Source organism: Malus sylvestris, chromosome 12 (assembly GCF_916048215.2).
Source record: "Malus sylvestris chromosome 12, drMalSylv7.2, whole genome shotgun sequence".
In the NCBI taxonomy this organism is placed as follows: domain Eukaryota; kingdom Viridiplantae; phylum Streptophyta; class Magnoliopsida; order Rosales; family Rosaceae; genus Malus; species Malus sylvestris.
The window spans coordinates 25,930,982-25,948,941 of record NC_062271.1 but is presented as its reverse complement, the minus strand read 5'-3'; the positions used below and the strand labels follow the sequence as shown (position 1 = coordinate 25,948,941).

Sequence of the window (17,960 nt, the reverse complement as noted above, 5' to 3'; positions counted from 1 at the left end):
GCTACCAAGTTGAGGCCAAAGTGGAGAGATTGGCTACCTTTCGGCTGCAAAGTTTCATTAATGATGGAGAAAGACATAATTAAAAACCATAGACGTGCACTAGATAGAACAAAATTAAATAGAACGTAGGCTTGATTAAGCTCAAAACAAAACAAAAGGTTGGTGCATAGGTTAAAAATTGTACTTAAGAATGGCATTCTTGATCACAACATCACGTTCCCAATCAGTTGGGACCAGCAGCGAAGGAGACCGGCCCCTTCAGTTGTACAAAGATACCCAACAGGACCAACCAGAGCTTCAGCATATGGACTAAGACAGTTTACCAGATAACCAACTCGTGAATCTAGCTTCCCAATTAAACATATTTTGTGTATGTAAGAACCTTTTTTGGATAGCTAAACAATTTGATTAAGATCCATGATTTTGGTGGTTTCCTTTAAACTCTTTCATCTTCTTTTTTCTCTTTTTTTGTGTGTGTTCGTGTTTTGGATTATATAGCACAGGCTTATCCTCATGAAAAATGAAGTTGTTTGAACCAAATAATTTAGGAGAACCATAGAATAGTTTTATTATCATTATAAAAAATTTAGAGAACACGTTGGAAGAGAGTAATCAGCTGTGTAATAATAATATTGCATAGCACTATTTGGTCCAACCATTGGTTGGTTGCACTACTGCTTTTACGAAAGGGTGGAGGAAAATGTAAAATTATCTTCTTTCATTAATTTATATTATCTCAAAATATGGATTAGGTAAATTTATATGCCAAGTTCAATGTGAATCTCATCAGTATAATTTACATTTCAAACGGCTTGTCCTCATCCTGCTGATTAAAGAAGTATGCATTTGAAAACTATACGAGTTTATGACCTAATTCTTATGCTGGAAATTGAAAATTTCTAGGATGTAGTTTTAATTTGAATGTGAGTTTAGGGTTTTTGAATGGTAGGAGAACCGCTTTTAATTAAAATTAACCATCATAATTCTATTACCACCGTTTTGCCAATTTTTGTGTTGGTTTTATGATGTATCATGCATTTAATTGTTTGTTTCTTTTTCATTAACTATATGTCTATTTTTGTGTAAGTTACGCATTTGCGTGTAAGAGATCGGTTTAACAAGTTCAGGGAATCAAATTTCAAAAAAAAAAAAAGGGGTCACAGCCCGTCCTGAGATTTTCATATCGGGGAGGTGAAATGACGGAATTACCCTTGACGGGTATTAAGGTATGTGTGTGTGTGACATATCTTTTGGGCTAAATACAATTATTTCATAAGATTTTATAAAAAATATTAAGTTGGATTAAATGAGTTTGTGAATTGTGTGGTTAGGGATGAAGTTGAATGGATGGTGAGGATTGTGTTGGATCACACACACACACACACTTCCTTCATCTCTCTTCCTCCCCCGTGCCTCTCTCTCTTCCCTCATGACTCTCTCTCACTCTCTCACTCTCGAACCGTATGGATGAGACCAAATTCCTTCGAACTTCCACGGATCGAAGCTAAAAAGGTATGGTTCTTCATCCTTTCGTCGTCCTGAGTTGAATGGTGCTAGTTTTAGGACGTGAAACCTTCGAAATCACGTGAAACCCGAACCCCAGTTTTATGTTACTGTTCATGCAATCGTGTTATGTTGATTTTCAGGGAATTCTAAGCTCACAGTGAGCTTAGTGAGGTCCTAAGGAAGCTCGGGGACGTTCGTTTAGAAGTTTTGGACGTCGGGATCGTGTAGTTCGAAGTTGGCCGATTTCTTGGAATTTCTTCGGTGAGATTTCATGATTTTTAGAGCCTTAAAGTAGTGTAACGTGAAACTACATGTTTAGGGCTTCATTTTGATATAAAATACGAAGAAAATGGTTGAGAAATGACGGAGAACAAGGCGTTTGAAAAATGCCCAGAATCCGGTCACTGGAAAAACCAGTCCGGCGATTGGTTGAGGAAGGAGACGCGCGTGGGGGCGTGTAGGTCCGTGCCACCCACGGCGCGTGGGGGCGCGTGACAAGCCCAAAATTAATTCTAAAAATTTGTCGACGTCCGTGACGTCGAGTAGGTCACTGTGGTATATTCATATACCCAAATTGAGCATCGTATGAGAAGTTATTTCGAATTATCGGTTATGTGCATTAATTAACGTTTTTATAGTTGTTTCGCATATAGGTGACACCTATCCCGAGGACGAGCGCATCCAGGGACGTCACGGGGGTTACGACCCATCGACTTACCAGTGAGTGGGCAGTTTTGTTTTTCGTATTACCTATATACTATTATTTCTCCCAGAACTTTAATTTATATGAAAGTAAGTTTCAATTGCCATGCATGCATATTATGAATATTACGGGATGATGTTAATGCATATAGATATGTGTGTAAATTGGTGTTGTGGACGCCCAGGTGAGTTTTATGGAAATTATGTGAATCACCGATAATGTGAATTGTGTTGAGAGCTCATAATCTGCACCTTGATGTTAGTGCTCATATTATTCACCGCACCGCACGCTCACCTTGGATCCAAGTAGGTGCATGTCGTACAGACCATGTGAGGGTTCCGACATGTTAGTCGTACAGACCACTGGGGTGGTTCCGACTAGTAGGTGACTTTCAATTATATGCGCAGATCATTGATGAGAGGAGCACTAGAGCGTATTATTTTACCATCTTAGTCGTACAGACTACTATATGTAGTTCCGACTTATGTGCAGCGTGGTGCCGTACAGGTCCCAATTGGTGACTCCGGCAGGGCCGTACAGGTCACCGTTGGTGACTCCGGCTGGATGGAATATTAAGCTATGGTATCAGCCGTACAGGACCATTGTAGGGTCTCCGGTTGATTTATTATTTTCACCTGACTTATATTGATGCATTTATATTGTATTTTGGCATGTGGCATGGCATGGCATGGTATATTCTTTCTGAAAAGCGTTGAAGGATTGTGATTTGAACTTTTGGTGTTATATATAGGATTATATGCTATTTTTTTGGGAAAGTATACAGGTTTTACGGTGAGGGGTTAGACGTGTTTTAAATAAATGTTTTGGAAAGATTTGGTTCTACTGACCCACTCAATTTTGTTTTTGCGCCACCCACTCAATTTTGTTTTTGCGCCCCTACAGGTTCTAGCTAGCAGTTGGCGGCTCACGAGGTTCTTTTCGGCATTCTGACAGACACTCTACATGTAGGACTCACATGCGGGTGTTGTACTTTAATTATAGTCCTACTTGACAGCACCTAGTACCTTCGCTCTGAATTGTGTGTTTACTTTATAACTCGCTCTAGTATGCTAGTTGAATATTTCTGCAAGTAGTTGGTATTAATCCTTCGTATTTCTTATTTTCTTGCTTCCGTATCGCACTTATGGTTACGTCAAGCTCACATGGCGGCCAGCACGCCCTGATCTCAGGATCGGGGTGTGTCATTTTTAGTACCCTTAAAACTTCTTCATTAATCAATCAATTATCATTGACTACGCATTAGTCACCGTAATAATGTGTTGGTAAATAATTTACATCTAGAAATGCTCTAATCTTCACTCAGCTAGTTTAACAATCAACGTTTAAGGGTGAAGAAAATTGATGTTCTATTATAAAACTAATTAGTAATATGTTAAATAGGCACTTATATAAAATCTTTTTTCTTAATCCGTGTGAAATTCATTCTCAACATATAGATCCTTGTGGACAAGAAGAAGTTAAAGTCACTGAACTGAGAAAGTGATTTTCTTTTGTTCGTCGCTATACCATGAATCTTAGTAGTGGGGACCACCAACCAAACCTCCAATGACATAGCCACACAAACAAATTTTTGTATGGCATCCATTTTCTACTCTTTGTTCCTCCGCAAGTCTAGTAACTGTGGGTCCTCCCAGTGGATCTTTGGTGAACTTTTTTTTCCTTTTTTTTTTTTATGGTCAAGGGGAAGATTTTATTCCAACCAAAACACAAACTTACAAACATACAAAGGCCCAACAACACCTATAAACAACTAAAAAGGGCCTAAACAGAAAGAAAAAACAACAGAAAAAAAAATGAGCCCAAAAGCCCAAAACCAAAGAACATCCGAGACGCACCCACTGCCTTCTCCACCGACGGTCCAAGGAACTGCCAGCCAGCCAATTCTCCGACCACCGCCAATCATCTCCTTCACTGATCTCTTGTGCACAAGCATAAGTTAGGGGTAATCGGCATCCAAGCGAAAGAGGCCAATCACCAGGTGGAAGCTCAGAACAAGTCCCAAGCAACACTGCCGCAAGCGGCATACACAAAGGAGAACGTGGTCGTGTGGAAAACACCCGAGCTAGTGCAAGCGCCAAAACTCTACACACGAACTTGACAGAGAACATGGTTGAAAAACGAAGCAAGGAAGAATCAGGAAGAAGAAAACCCACAGAGTTGGAGGAATTGGATAGGCTGAATTGAAAATTGGGGAGAACCAACAGTAGATGCAGGGAGAAAAGAAGAAGAAAAGGGAGAAGAGGACACAACACCCGACCCCAGCTGAAGCTACAAATCAAAAGGAAAGATTTCATAGAGCTAAAGAATCAATTAAGGCTTCTTTATCTCCAGGGACAAAGAGTTAATTAAGATGAACACATATCCTCTTCGGATCACAATAACCGGATTTCAGGGATCAATGCATCTGGACCATTGAAATTTTATCCAACAGCTACAATTATTATAACTTTTAAAGGAACCTCTTGTTTGTAGCCGTTTGATAAAATTTTAATGACCTGGATGCATTGATCTCTGGGCTCCGATTGTGTTGATCTGGAGAGGATCTGTGTTTAAATTAAGATCGACCAGTACTTTTGTTTAATCTGAGACAACCTAAGTGCGGCCTTGTAGTCACACGGCAACACCTATCTATGTCAAAATATGGGACACGAAAGAAAGATGATGTAGCAATCCATATATATTGTGTATATAAATCCTTTGATATTTGTCTTCTTTTTTTCAAGATGCTTTCCTTTGCTTGTTTCTCAGAGAAAAATAAGAGGAGACAGAAAAAGAACAAAATTTGCCTCGCACTAGTGTGCTAGTTCTTTTGCGCACCAAATAATTATAAACTTTTGGTCCATCTATTGGTGGATACAAGTTGAACAATTATAATTAGCACTAACACACGCATTACCTCTTTAATAATGTACTTGTCGATGGCAAAGTATATACTAACAATTATCTTTTGAGATTTTAACTTTTCGACATGTTTACTTCTCTAAATTATAAAGCATATATATTCAATTAAATATCGTTTTTTTTTTTGGCTGATGTTCACTCACATAGGTTGCAATCAATTTAATTCCAATACTAAACCAAAAATTCTTAACCCTTAAAAACAAATATAGGTGTTCAATACTTGATCTTGGTAGATGGTCGTCTTCTAAATTATCTAATCCGAGCACAGACTTACAAAAAGGTATGACCTGAATCTGTGTTATTAGGCCTATGATCCAACCTGACCAAAAAGTTGGCAGCAGTAATGTGGAAATTTGTAGCCATTTTCTCGTTATTTCATGTGGCATTCAATGGTTCTTTTTTTTCCTTCCCTTTGTTTTCATTTTTTCTGTTTTAGTCCTGAAAGTACCATCAAGTGTCCAGTATAGGCAGACCCAAAAAAAGGTTGCCCAAAGCAATAACAACCGGCTCCAAGCCCACAGAAAGTGATTAATATAACTTTAGGGTGCCTCTATTAGCACCCAATCTTTTTTTTTTTTTTTTTTTTTTTAAATAAACAATATTATCTACATGAGAAATGAGCTGGCAATAATATGATTCAAATTCACATTTGATCAGAATCGAACCTAAGACCTATCACTTACAAGTAAAGAAGAATGTCATTAGATTGTAGTACTAAGTGACACTAGCACCCTATTTTTAATTTAGGGTGCTTCATTCAGATTTTGTTTGGTTTGATGACCCTTTGAACATTATCCGGATGTTCTCTTAGAAGATTGTACTAGATAACTATCAATAAAACCGCTACCGTTTCGCCTCAGAAAAGTTTTCCTTTCTACTGAGTTCTGAGATTAATCTGTTTGTTTTTCATTTTTATCCTAATTACAATAATAATTGATTATGTATTATGTCCTTTTCAGTCAATTTATCAAGAGTAAATCGACAGTATAAATTCACTAAAAAAAATTGGGTTAACTAATCATCCAAGTGATTGATCTTAATCATCATATTGCCTCCGTGATTAATATATTGTTAAATACTAATAGAATGAACATGCCAAAATAATATCCATCACATCGAAGCAAATCAACAAACTCTAGTTTCCCAAAACTCACAAAATCCCTAGATTAATGCCCAATTACTAATAAACCGTGTGTAGCATTTAAGTTTTCACTTGGCCCTCCCTCCCCACCACAATTAACCATTGTAGCATTTTGAAACCCCTACAATTATTCATTTTCTAAACTTGTCATCCCACATTCCCTAAACCATATATAAGCAAAACCCCTCACTCTACTTGACCATACCACACAATACATTGCACTTCTTCTTCTCTACTCTCTACCCTTCTTTCTATTCCTTCTCAAACCTAACCTCTCTCTCTCTCTCTCTCTCTCTCTCTCTCTCTCTAGAAATTAGCTAGCCACGGAAAAAACTGTGCAAAGACTATGTTTGGGTTAATATTTGAATATTGGGTTTTAATGAAGGAAAACCCAAGGATGTCAATTGAAAGGGAGACTTGCCCCAAGCCCAGCATCAAGCCCAGAAGCAAATAGAAGCCTTTTCAGCCACATGTCTATAATTGAAATGACAAGTGATGGAGACTAACCTACTATCAGGCAAAGAACACTTTCTAGTGGCATTGTTAGTAAAAAGTTGATGACTCACTACCCTCCAAGTGCTTTTGGGTAAGAGCAAAAGATACAACAATCGAGCCAAATGGTCTATAAAAGGAAAAACAGGCCCCAGAGACAAGGACACTCAACCAATCAAACAAACAAACAAACTTATAAATTCTGCTCTCAAGCCAGATTTGCATCCAAAAGCTGAAATCAACCCAGATTCATTCCTTTTAGTGATAGTTCCTTAGAAAAGCTATCTCTTGTCTAGTATAAAAGCTCTGCTACCTCCCTTAGTGTTGTAGTATCGATTCCCTCGTGTAAACTTATTTGCCACCCATCCCTTTTTAGCATACAAACCCTGTAAATTCAAAGATAAGTGACTACAAGAAGTTCAACCTTGCCAGACAAGGTGAAATTTTGCCCGAAGCTCTTTGTTTGCTTTCTAAATTAGTAGATCTATTGCTTAATGCATTCTCCAACATGTATTCAAGTTATTTCCACCTGTTTTTCTATTTTAAGAGTCCCATTTGCATCTGGATCTAGTTAACTTGATGGATATATTTTCATTAAATATAATCTGGAACTAAATAAGTGACTTAAGGGGCTCTGGACTCCCTTTATTCAAACGTACAAGACCATGAACTAAAAGTCCTTGAGGAGATTCATTACTAACTTAGCAAGCAAGATTCAGTCGCTAACTCATGTGTTTAGATTGAAAGACAAAGAAGAGTTCGAGTGGGGCCCATAACACCAAAAGGCTTTTGACAAAATAAAGGCTTGCTTGACTTCTCCACCAGTGTTCATGCCACCTTAGAGGGGGAAGCCTTTAAAGCTTTAATTTCTGCCTCTGAAAAGTTAATGGGAAGCTTGTTAGCTCAAAACAATGAAGATAGGAAAGAACAAGCGATATGCTACCTCAGTAGAATCCTTACTAAGGTAAAAACAAGATATACCCTAGTAGAGAAGTTGTGTTTGGCTCTATACTTCACTGCCTGCAAGTTAAGGCATTATATGTTGCCTTGCTACATCCACGTCATTGCCAAGACTGATGTAATTAGGTACATGCCATCAAAACCAATGATAATTGGGAGAGTTCGAAAGTGGATTCTAGCACTATCAGAGTTCAGTTTTCAATACATACCTTAGAGAGTGATCAATGGACAAACAATTGCAGACTTTTTGGCTGAGCACCAAGACATTCAGGATAAGCTTATCAATGTCCCAGGGACTTTAGAAGTGGCCAGTCTTTGGATTCCACCAAGCAAAGCCTTCTCTGGCAGAGAAAAATGGATTCAGTTAGAGATAAAAAGGATAATTACCTTCTGGATCACTCCTTGGAGATTGTATTTTGATGGTTCTTGCACTCAAAATGCTGCTAGAGCCGGGATTGTCATCATTGATCCTAAGGGTGCTCACCATTGTTATTAATTTCTATTAGACTATCAGGAGACTACTAATAATTGGGCAGAGTATAAGACACTAATAATTGGCTTAGAAATCTTGATGGAGTTGGGGCAACTGAAGTTGAAATGTTTGGTGATTCAGAGTTGGTGATCAATCAGCTAAATGGGGAATACAAGTGCAAACATATTACCATGGCAGGCTATTACTTGGCAGCCACTCAATTGTTAAGTTATTGAGGCACTGAAATACTAGTCAACCATATTCCTAGAAAATCAAATGCGATGGTCAATGAGATGGCACATTTGACTTCTAGAGCACAGGTCCAAGAGAGAAGATTCGAGGTAAAGGTGGAAGTGCAAGGGAGAAATCTCCCTTCTATCTTTGATAGAGAATTCACCCTAGAAGTAATGACTCAAAAGCCAGAAATAGAAGATTGGAGATCACCTATTACTCAGTACTTGAAAAATCTTTTTTTCTCCACAAGAAAAAGAATTGACAACAAGCAACTAACCAAGATCTTACACAGATATGGGGTGCCTGAGACAATTGTTACAGATCGCAGGCCATCTTTTATTTCAAAAGAAGTGGAGGAATTTGCAAGTAAGTTCAAGATAAAGATGATCCAATCTAGTCCTTATTACCCATAGTCAAATGGTCAAGCAGAGGTCAGTAATAAGATCTTGGTGAATATTATTAAAAGAATGGTGGCAGGAAGTCCAAAGAAATGACATGAGAAGTTGGGAGACACTTTATGGGCCTATAGAACCTCCAAGAGGGTATGAACTGGAACTACTCCTTATGCCTTAGCTTTCGGGCAAGATGATGTGCTTCCCATGGAGATTAATTTGAGTTATGTTAGGATCTAAAACCAGTTTGGGCTACACAGTGAAGAATACATTCAGGCTATGTGTCAATGAGTTGAAAATCTAGATGTAGCCCGAATTGAAGCTTTAAATAAAATTCAAGAAAGGAAGAAAGTTGTTGCCCGAGCATACAACAAGAAGATGAAATTAAAAACCTTCAAGGAAAGATAATTAGTTTGGAAGGCAATTTTGCCCTTAGGAGCTCAAGTTAGAGGCTTTGGGAAGTGGAGCCCTACTTAAGAGGGTCTTTTCATTATCAACCAAGTGCTGGATAAATGAGGATATTACTTGGCAGATTTTGAGGGGAACTTGCAAAGGCATCCAGTTAATGCTAAGTTTTTAAAGAAATATCATCCAACTCTGTAGGATGTCAGGGATTGTTATATTGAGGAAAGTTAGTTATTTTAAAGATGATTAAGGATAGATTTGTAGTAAAAGCCTTAATGTGAAGCAAGGAGTGAGACAAGTAAAAGTAAAAAAGGGATTCATTGTCATTTCATAAGAAGGAAGTTACAATGGTCCTAGCCTAACAGATTTACATCTTCACCCAAAGTAATTATTCTAGAATAATAAGTTTGCATAATTGCAAAAATTTTGGTAAGCTCGACCAAAAGGGTGCTGTTATTGACAAGTTGAGATTCTGCATCTTCCATCTCCAGATTTGCTTTCTTCACCTCTTCAATTTGTTGGTGAAGTTTACTGAGAATAGTAGTTTGTTCAGCCTTCAGCACAGCAAGTTGTTTCTCTAACTTTTGGATTTCAGAAGTGACCACCTTGATCATCTCTTATGTAGTTGAACCTTCATCCACCAGCTGTTGAGTATGAGCCGAAGTACTAGATTGTTTCACCTTCAAGCACTTCAATAGATTGGCTTGCCTCTTAGCTTACTGATGTTGATCCCCTAGAGCTCTCAAGTTCTCAAAATAGGTAAGGAATGACTCATACCGAACTTTGGATAGTTGATTAACCTTAAACAGATCAGTAATAGCCTTCTTTACGTCATGGAAAGCCTTGAGGCTAAAGGAGCCTGAAAAGTCCCTTTTAGACCATTCTTGGAAGATTCGATGTTGATCAAGAAAGCCTTGGGGCTCAAAGGGATGCCTTGAAGATCTCAGCCTTGTTTTGAGTTGCCCAAACTCTTTGAAAAGCTCGGGCAGAGATGCTGTCACAGAAACTGGTGCAAAAGATGAGGACATTGCTCTAGCTCATTCAGAATGAGCAACAGTGGTCTTGGCTTTCTTTTTAGGCATAGGGATAGGGATCCATGTGACTCGAGAAGCTAAATAAGGCTGAAGAAGAACTGTCTTGCTCACCAAGGGCGGGGGAGAGTTGCCCGAGCCCTCTCTAGGACCCTGTTACAAACCAAGGGAAAATAAAGTCAAGAATGAAACCTTCGAATAAGATTAGAAAAGCTAGAGAATGGAGTTAGTATACCTGAATTGAGTCTAAAGTCTTGGAAGGAGGTAGATGATGAGTTATTTTCCTTGATGGCTGAGGATGATCATTCTCAATTGAGAATGAGGAATGAGCCCAAGCCATCACTAGAGACTTGTAAATATCAAGGAGAGAGGGAAAATGTTAGTAACTAACTTATAAAAAATAGAGAAAATAAAAGTAAAAGTATTTCTATACCTGAGTAGAATCTTGAATGGGAAGATGAAGCTTCTCTGTGGTTACCGCTGATTGAGGAAAAGCTCACGGGCTGGTCACCTCTGAGACCACAGGGATCTCAGGGACCATAGACTCCCTAAATGCAGTTGTTGTTGGTTGCTGTGACTCTTATGCTAGGGAAGACTGGAAAAAAACAAAAGAAAATAAGTATAAAAGAATGGGGAATGTTAAGCATAAAAATGTTAAAATAAAATGCTTACCGAATTATTGTTGTCCTCAACAAAATGCAGTATTTCCCCAGTGCTTGGATTAAATTGGGAAGTTGGAGTCACCATCAATGCAGGGGGAGGAATAGAAGACTTGGGAGTTGAGTCTTGCCCGATTGAAGACACACGTTCCCCAACCTTGGCCTACAAAGAAGTGAAAGTCAATCATTAACTTCCAAAGTAGTAAAAATGCAAGTTTAAAGCCAAGAGTGAGAAAAATATACCTTCGAAGATTTGGCCCGATAAGGAGAAACTGGTACCATTCAGGTTGGAAGTGAAAAGTCATCGGGCTGAGAGATCATTTCTTCCCTTATGGCATGTTTCAAGCAGTCGGGCAAAGAGCTAATTAAAAAAAGGAGAAGGGAAAACTTCAGAGGGATAACTTAAGAAGCAAGATATACCTCCAGCTCATTAAGGGTGGAATCAAGAAAGTCATTGGCCTTCTGGTGTATGTCCACACCCAATAGCTCTTTCCTCGATACAAAAATGGGCTTCTTTGTTACTTAAGGCCCTAGAAACAAGATGAAAGAGAAAATATCAACTTACACTTCAAGAGAATTTAAAACTGTAACGAAACAGGAAGAATGAAGATAACTTACTAGAAGCCTTCTGTTTCTTCCTGCCCACTTCAACTACAAAGGTGAAAAACTTAGAGGGTTTGGAAGATTAAGCCTTAGTTCTTTTCTTCATAAGTGTTGCCCATGAACCCGGAATGGACAAATGTGGTTTAGACTGCTCTTCGGGCTCAGATTCAGAGGATTCCACCACTAATACTCTTATCTGCCGTGTTGCCCGAGTTTCTGCTACTGGCTCAGCTTCACCATCAAAGTCCCTAAACAACTTTGATAGGTCCTCAACATCGCCTGCAGCACGGCTAAATCTAGCTCATTGTCTCTTTGCCTTAGTCACAGCCTTTTGGAGGACAAATGTATCTGCAACTTCTTCCTCTAGCCCGACATCCACCTCTTCAGTGTTACCTTGGGCTGCAAGTGTAAAGTAACCAAGGAAAGGATTAGAAGAAGGCAGATTCATAAAATATCATAAAATACAAGTCAAGAAGATAAAGATACCTATTAGAATGAGCTGGTTCTTTTGGTGAATCATCTCCTTCCAATTCTCGAGCGCTTGAGTTAGGATAGGACTTGATTGAAAGATGACTGAAATGGTGGTCGTGACATTCCTTGAGATCACTTTTGTACTTTTTAACCCACTTGGTCTCCCATCAAGTGGAGAACCTTGAAGCACACTCGAAGTTGAGAGCCATAGGCTTTCGGGCAATCTTACTCATAACTTTAAGGTTGCGTCAGGCAACCTGATATATGACTTCTGGTGGTGAGCAAAGATGATAAGAGGTGCCATAATGAACATAGTCGAATAAGAGCACTGGGATGGTTTGTCTAAACCTTAACTATCTAGCACAGAAGTTAGGGTGGTAAACCTTTAGCTCGGGCTAGGTCATTTGGTTGAATGCAGCTGATAAATTTCTCTCTGCAGAAGGCACTGGTGTCCTCCTTAAAGGCATTTTAGAAAGCTTGGTCGAAGAATTAAGGATATCTTCTTAATACTGAAGCTCCTCACTTCAAGTCTGCCCGAGTTCTGCAGACTCTAAAGAAGTAGAGGTAAGAGAAGGTAGAGTGCTTAGTGGGTAAGGCCTTGGCTAGAATTTGGGCAGGAGCTACTCCTTCAGGAAACTAGAGGTTGGGTGCCCAAAGTTTGGGGAAGTATCACTACAACCACAACTAGACCATCTAGGTTGGCCTGTTAAGGTTGGTTTCAAAAAGAGCGTCACGGGTCATCTCATAGAGAAGATGATAAAGATGAGCGAGGAGAAAATGACTCGTGGCCATGTCATCAAAGTTGTGTAGAGCTTCCACCAAATGGATCCATTCAACCTTTACTCTCTTGGACTTGTTGGGGAAGACATGCTTGTTGAGCTAGTATAACAAGAAATACATATGCTCTTGGTCCCTATTGGCATTAGATGAGGAGGGCCCAAAAGTTTTCTTAACAAACGGGATAAAACTCGTGAAGGAAGTCTCATAACTCTTGAAAGTAGAAGAGTTGTAGTCCAGCTGAGTTATAGGATCAGAGGTGCCCGAGCTCTCAACAGTCGAGCGAGAAGAGAGAGCCTAGTCATGGGTGACGTCAACAACTCTGGCCGAGGGCCTTAGCCTAAAAACTTGAGCCATGTCAAGAATGGTCGAGGACAAAGGACCCATCTTAAAGTCAAAGGTGTTTGTCCCTGAATTCCATAAAATAAGGGCCGTGGTTGAAAGCTCGGGGCTTTGCAATCATGGTGGTCTTAGAAAGCATGATTATATATGCCATTGTTCATCCACTTATGCTTGAAAGTAGGCTTGAGCTCGGTTATCAACTGTGTCCAACCTTCGTCCTTCATTAAAGGAAAGCCTCGATGGTGGTTCGACCACTTGGAGGATGAAATGCCCGATTAAGCTAATTACGGATTAGGGGTGAACCAATTTGCCTTGGGCATGTTGCTTTCTACTACAATTGGGACTTGAGAGGTCTATGCAAGCCCTAAGGAGTGCACTTCTCCCTCTCTAAAGAAAAATGAAGTCTACAAGCCCGCCCGAGGGCGATGAAGGCCGTTGAGCAAGCGGCGCATGGTGGTTAAGCCCTTGCTGGATTCGCAGGAAAATGAAGTATTTTTTTGGGCCATTGTTTGATTTCGAAGAAAATGGGGAAAAATTGAAGTTAGGAAGCAAGAAAGACCGGAGACCAAGAAAGAGAGTTCTGGGAAATTTTGAAAAATCTGGGGATTCTGGAAATTTGAAGGTTTAGAATTGCTAAGTTATTTAGCCAAGGGGTTTAACTGAATATTATATAGTAATGCAGTTACTTAACGTTAGAATTCATGGGTTAGTACAAATGTTTAGTTAACAACAGCTGTCTTAAATGGTGCATGTCCCGAGTAAAGGCATGTGGCGACTGTTTAATCTTCATTAATGCCTCAGTTTGCAGACTTAACAATGATTAAATAGGGCATTGTTTGGGTTAATATTTGAATATTGGGTTTTAATGAAGGAAAACCCAAGAAGGTCAATTAAAATGGAGACTTGCTCGAAGCCCAGCATCAAGCCCGTAAGCAAATAGAAGCATTTTCAGCCACATGTCTATAATTGATATGACAAGTGATGTAGACTAACCTTAGCCAAAGAACACTTTCCAGTGGCATTGTTAGTAAAAAGTTAATAACTCACTACCCTCCAAGTGCTTTCGAAAAGAGCAAAAGATACAGCAGTCGGGCCAAATGGTTTATAAAAGGAAAAACAGGCCCTAGAGATAAGGACACTCAACCAATCAAACAAACAAACTTACAAACTCTGCTCTCAAGCCAGATTTGCATCCAAAAGCTAAAATCAACCCAGATTCAGTCCTTTTAATGACAGTTCCTTAGAAAAACTATCTCTTGTCTAGTATAAAAGCTTTGCTACCTCTCTTAGTGTTGTAGTATCGATTCCCTCGTGTAAACTTGTTTACCACCCATCCCTTTTTAGCATACAAACCCTGTAAATTCAAAGAAAAGTGACTGCAAGAAGTTCAACCTTGCCAGACAAGGTGAAATTTTGCCCGAAACTCTTTGTTTGCTTTCTAAATTAGTACATCTATTGCTTAATGCATTCTCCAGCATGTATTCAAGTTATTTCCACCCATTTTTCTATTTTAAGAGTCCCATTTGCATCTGGATCTGGTTAGCTTGATGGATATGTTTTCATTAAATATAATCTGGAACCAAATAAGCGATTAAAGGGCTCTAGACTCTCCTTCATTCGAACGTACAAGACCATGAACTAAAAGTCATTATTTACAAGGTAAGAAAAAAAAACTTAATACAAACTTAATCCATCTGTGACAATCCCTTGATAACAAAAAGTTGGAGTAACTTGAGGCACAAGTAATTAACTTAAAACATCGTTATTCTACATCTACTATACTGAGATAGCAATGGCACGCCTAGCACTTAGTTAGTTTTGATTACGAGCCTCAAGGCCTACACCTAAGGCCCCACAAAGGCACATTTCAGAACTAACTTTGTTATCTTCTTGTAGCACATCAACAAGCAAGAGCTTGACTATGCATCCAAAGTGCCAATGCTGTGAGGAGCTGTGCTGAGGTCCAAAGAGCCTTCTCCAGAGAAATCTTTGCCCAAACAGTCTGTATATTCATTACGGTTCTAGTTGTTGCTGTAGCAGGTTGTCTCGTAACCTATTTGGCAATTATCCTTGGTCCTCGTAGCAAAAAGATCAGGTACGAGGTGACCAAGGCCAGGTTGACCCAGTTTGAGTTGAACAATGACAACACGGTCTTCTACTACAACATAGCCATCACTGCAGCCGCTATAAACCCTAACAAAAAAGGTTCTGTCCACTTAGGAAAAGTTCTTACCGCCCCAATGTTCCTCAACCAATCGTTGTTCAATAACCCTTTTGAATTGCTTGACCTAGACCACGGTAAAAGGGCTGATTTTGTTGTTTTTAGAAAGGGAGCTGTCTCTGTTCCTTATCTCCCGGCAGACCACGTTGCCTTGTTTACGAGTAATGCTAGAGTTTTTATATTCATTTGCTTATACAAGTTTTAGATGGTTGGATGAAGGGTAAAGGAAAGAAGGTGGATTATAAGCACGTATTATATTGCCATTTGTTAGTCGTGAGTCAATATTAGGAAAAAAAGGAATGTAAATACTAGGAGTCCTTTATTAGGTAGGTTTGTTTATAAGCTTTATTATTTGTTTCCTTGTTGAACAATGATTGTACATGTATATATTTCAAAAGAAGCAATACAAGAAATTATCCCGTAAAAGTTCTATTTGGTATCAAGAGTTCTATTTGTTATCAAGAGACTTGTATTGCCATAACCCTAGTTTTTTTTTTCTTCCGCGGTACTCGGTTGACTGGTTCTACAATTCTTCGTGCAGACTTCAGTTTGGCTGGGTGTGTGCAGTATTGTCGTGTGTGTAGCAGTGTGCAATGTGGTGGGTCACTGTTTCAGCGTGCAAGTACCGTGTCAACGTGCAGATTTGTGTAAGGGAATATGGCATCTGCAGAAGGCAGTGGTATTTTGAAATTAGAGGACAGTGCTCGTACCTCTAATGCAGTAGTGAATCATGTTGTTATTCATAATGATGCATGTGCTATACCAAACACCGTGAAACTAAATAGATCGAATTATCCCCTTTGGTCCAAGGTTTTAGAGAAGCACATTGCTGGACGCGGTAGGAAAGGCTTTGTGACTGGGAGTACCAAGGAGCCTGTTGAGGATAGTGCTGAGTATGAGACGTGGGAGACAAGGAATGCAATAGTAAAAGGGTGGTTGATCAATTCCATGGAACCTGCTATCATGAGATTTTTTATTCACCTGCGTAACGCTAAAGAAGTTTAGGAAGAAGTGGCTCGGACCTATTATGATGGTTCAGATATTTCTCATATTTATGAATTGAAGGTTAAATCTTTCAGACTCCGTCAAGAGGGTCGCCCAGTTGGTGTGTATTATGCTGATCTCCAGTCTGTTTGGCAGAAGTTAGATCAACGGAGACCAATCAAGATGGAATGTGCTATGGATCTCAAGACACTTCGAGAAGAAATTCAAATTGATCATGTGTATGCTTTTTTGACGGGTTTGGATGATGTCTTTGATAAAATGGGTAGTGATATTTTACGTACTCAGCCCTTACCATCTGTTGATGAGGTGTTTTCTGTTGTTCGGCGTGAAGCTCAATGACATGCTATTATGATGGGTGGAAGTAACAATCAAGGAGGGCGGCCGTCCATGGCCATGATCTCCTGGCCAGCTGGTGCTCTTCGTCCGAGTAATTCTTCTAATCAATCTTTAAATTCTCGTCCCTTCAACCGAGAAAATAAAGATGATTTGAAGTGTACTTTCTGTGGACAAACCCGTCATACTGAGGATACGTGCTTTGCTAAGCATGGGGTGCCTGATTGGTTTCCATAATTGAAGAAAAAATCGTGTGCCAAGGAGCGTGGAGCAATAGGGTCCAGTGGAGGTCGTGCCTCCCTTGCTGCAGCTACACCAACAGTCTAGAAAGTCGTGCCTAGCCCTAGTGACTCTAGTCAAAATTTGTTGACTCGTACTCGGGGTGACTAATCTTTCGATACAGGTACCTTGGGACGTGTTCTCTTAGCCTTCGAAACTCAACACCATACAGGTTGGATTTTGGACTCTAGGGCAACGGATCATATGACATATGATAAAAATATGTTTCAATACATGACTACATCTCACAGAAAAAACATAACAACTGCCAATGGTATTTTGGCACCCGTGTGTGGTGTAGGCACCGTGCATCTCACCCCGTCACTCCCCTTACATCATTGCTTGCTTGTTCCTTCTTTAACCCATCATTTGTTATCCATACCACAGGTTACTGAAAATTGGATTGTGTTGTTCTAATGTATCCGTCCTTTTGTCTACTTCAGGATATTCAGACCAGGGAGATAATTGGGCATGGCACTAAGAGAGAGAGGTTGTACTATATGGATGACGTCGTTCCTGGCAAAGCTAATGTCGTTCGAGCGTCCCGGTCTAGTAATTTACAAGAAGTGTGGTTGTTGCATCGTCGATTAGGGCATGCATCTTTTGGGTATTTACAGCATATGTTACCTATTCTATTTAGTGGAATAAATGAATCAGACTTACATTGTGAAATATGTATTCTTGCTAAAAGCCATCGTGCTTCGTTTCCTCCTAGTATGAATAAAAGAGCTTTATCATTTGAACTTGTGCACTCTGATGTTTGGGGACCTTCTCATGTTGTTACTTCTTCTGGGATTAAGTGGTTTGTGACGTTTGTTGATGATTGCACTCGTATGACGTGGCTATATGTGTTAAAAAATAAAAGTGATGTTGGCATGGTATTTCGATCTTTTTCTCAAATGATTCAGACACAATACTCGTATGTGATTAAAGTTCTCCGTTCTGATAATGGTGGTGAGTATATTAATCTTGAGTTGTCGAAGTTTTTGTGTGATCAAGGCATTCTCCATGA

General features: G+C 39.4%; 2 long non-coding RNA genes across 2 annotated transcripts; one reads left to right on the top strand and one right to left on the bottom strand.

Moving 5' to 3' along the window:
* Window positions 1-1,344: 1,344 nt before the first annotated feature.
* LOC126591763 (uncharacterized) lies at window positions 1,345-3,412 on the top strand. Its single transcript, XR_007612500.1, has 3 exons — window positions 1,345-1,512; window positions 1,647-2,226; window positions 3,113-3,412. It is a non-coding gene; the product is annotated as an uncharacterized LOC126591763 (long non-coding RNA).
* A 505-nt stretch (window positions 3,413-3,917) lies between these two features.
* On the bottom strand, window positions 3,918-4,492 carry LOC126591764 (uncharacterized). The gene is made up of 2 exons (XR_007612501.1): window positions 4,240-4,492; window positions 3,918-4,133 (listed from the first exon to the last, which is right to left on the bottom strand). It is a non-coding gene; the product is annotated as an uncharacterized LOC126591764 (long non-coding RNA).
* Window positions 4,493-17,960: the final 13,468 nt, after the last annotated feature.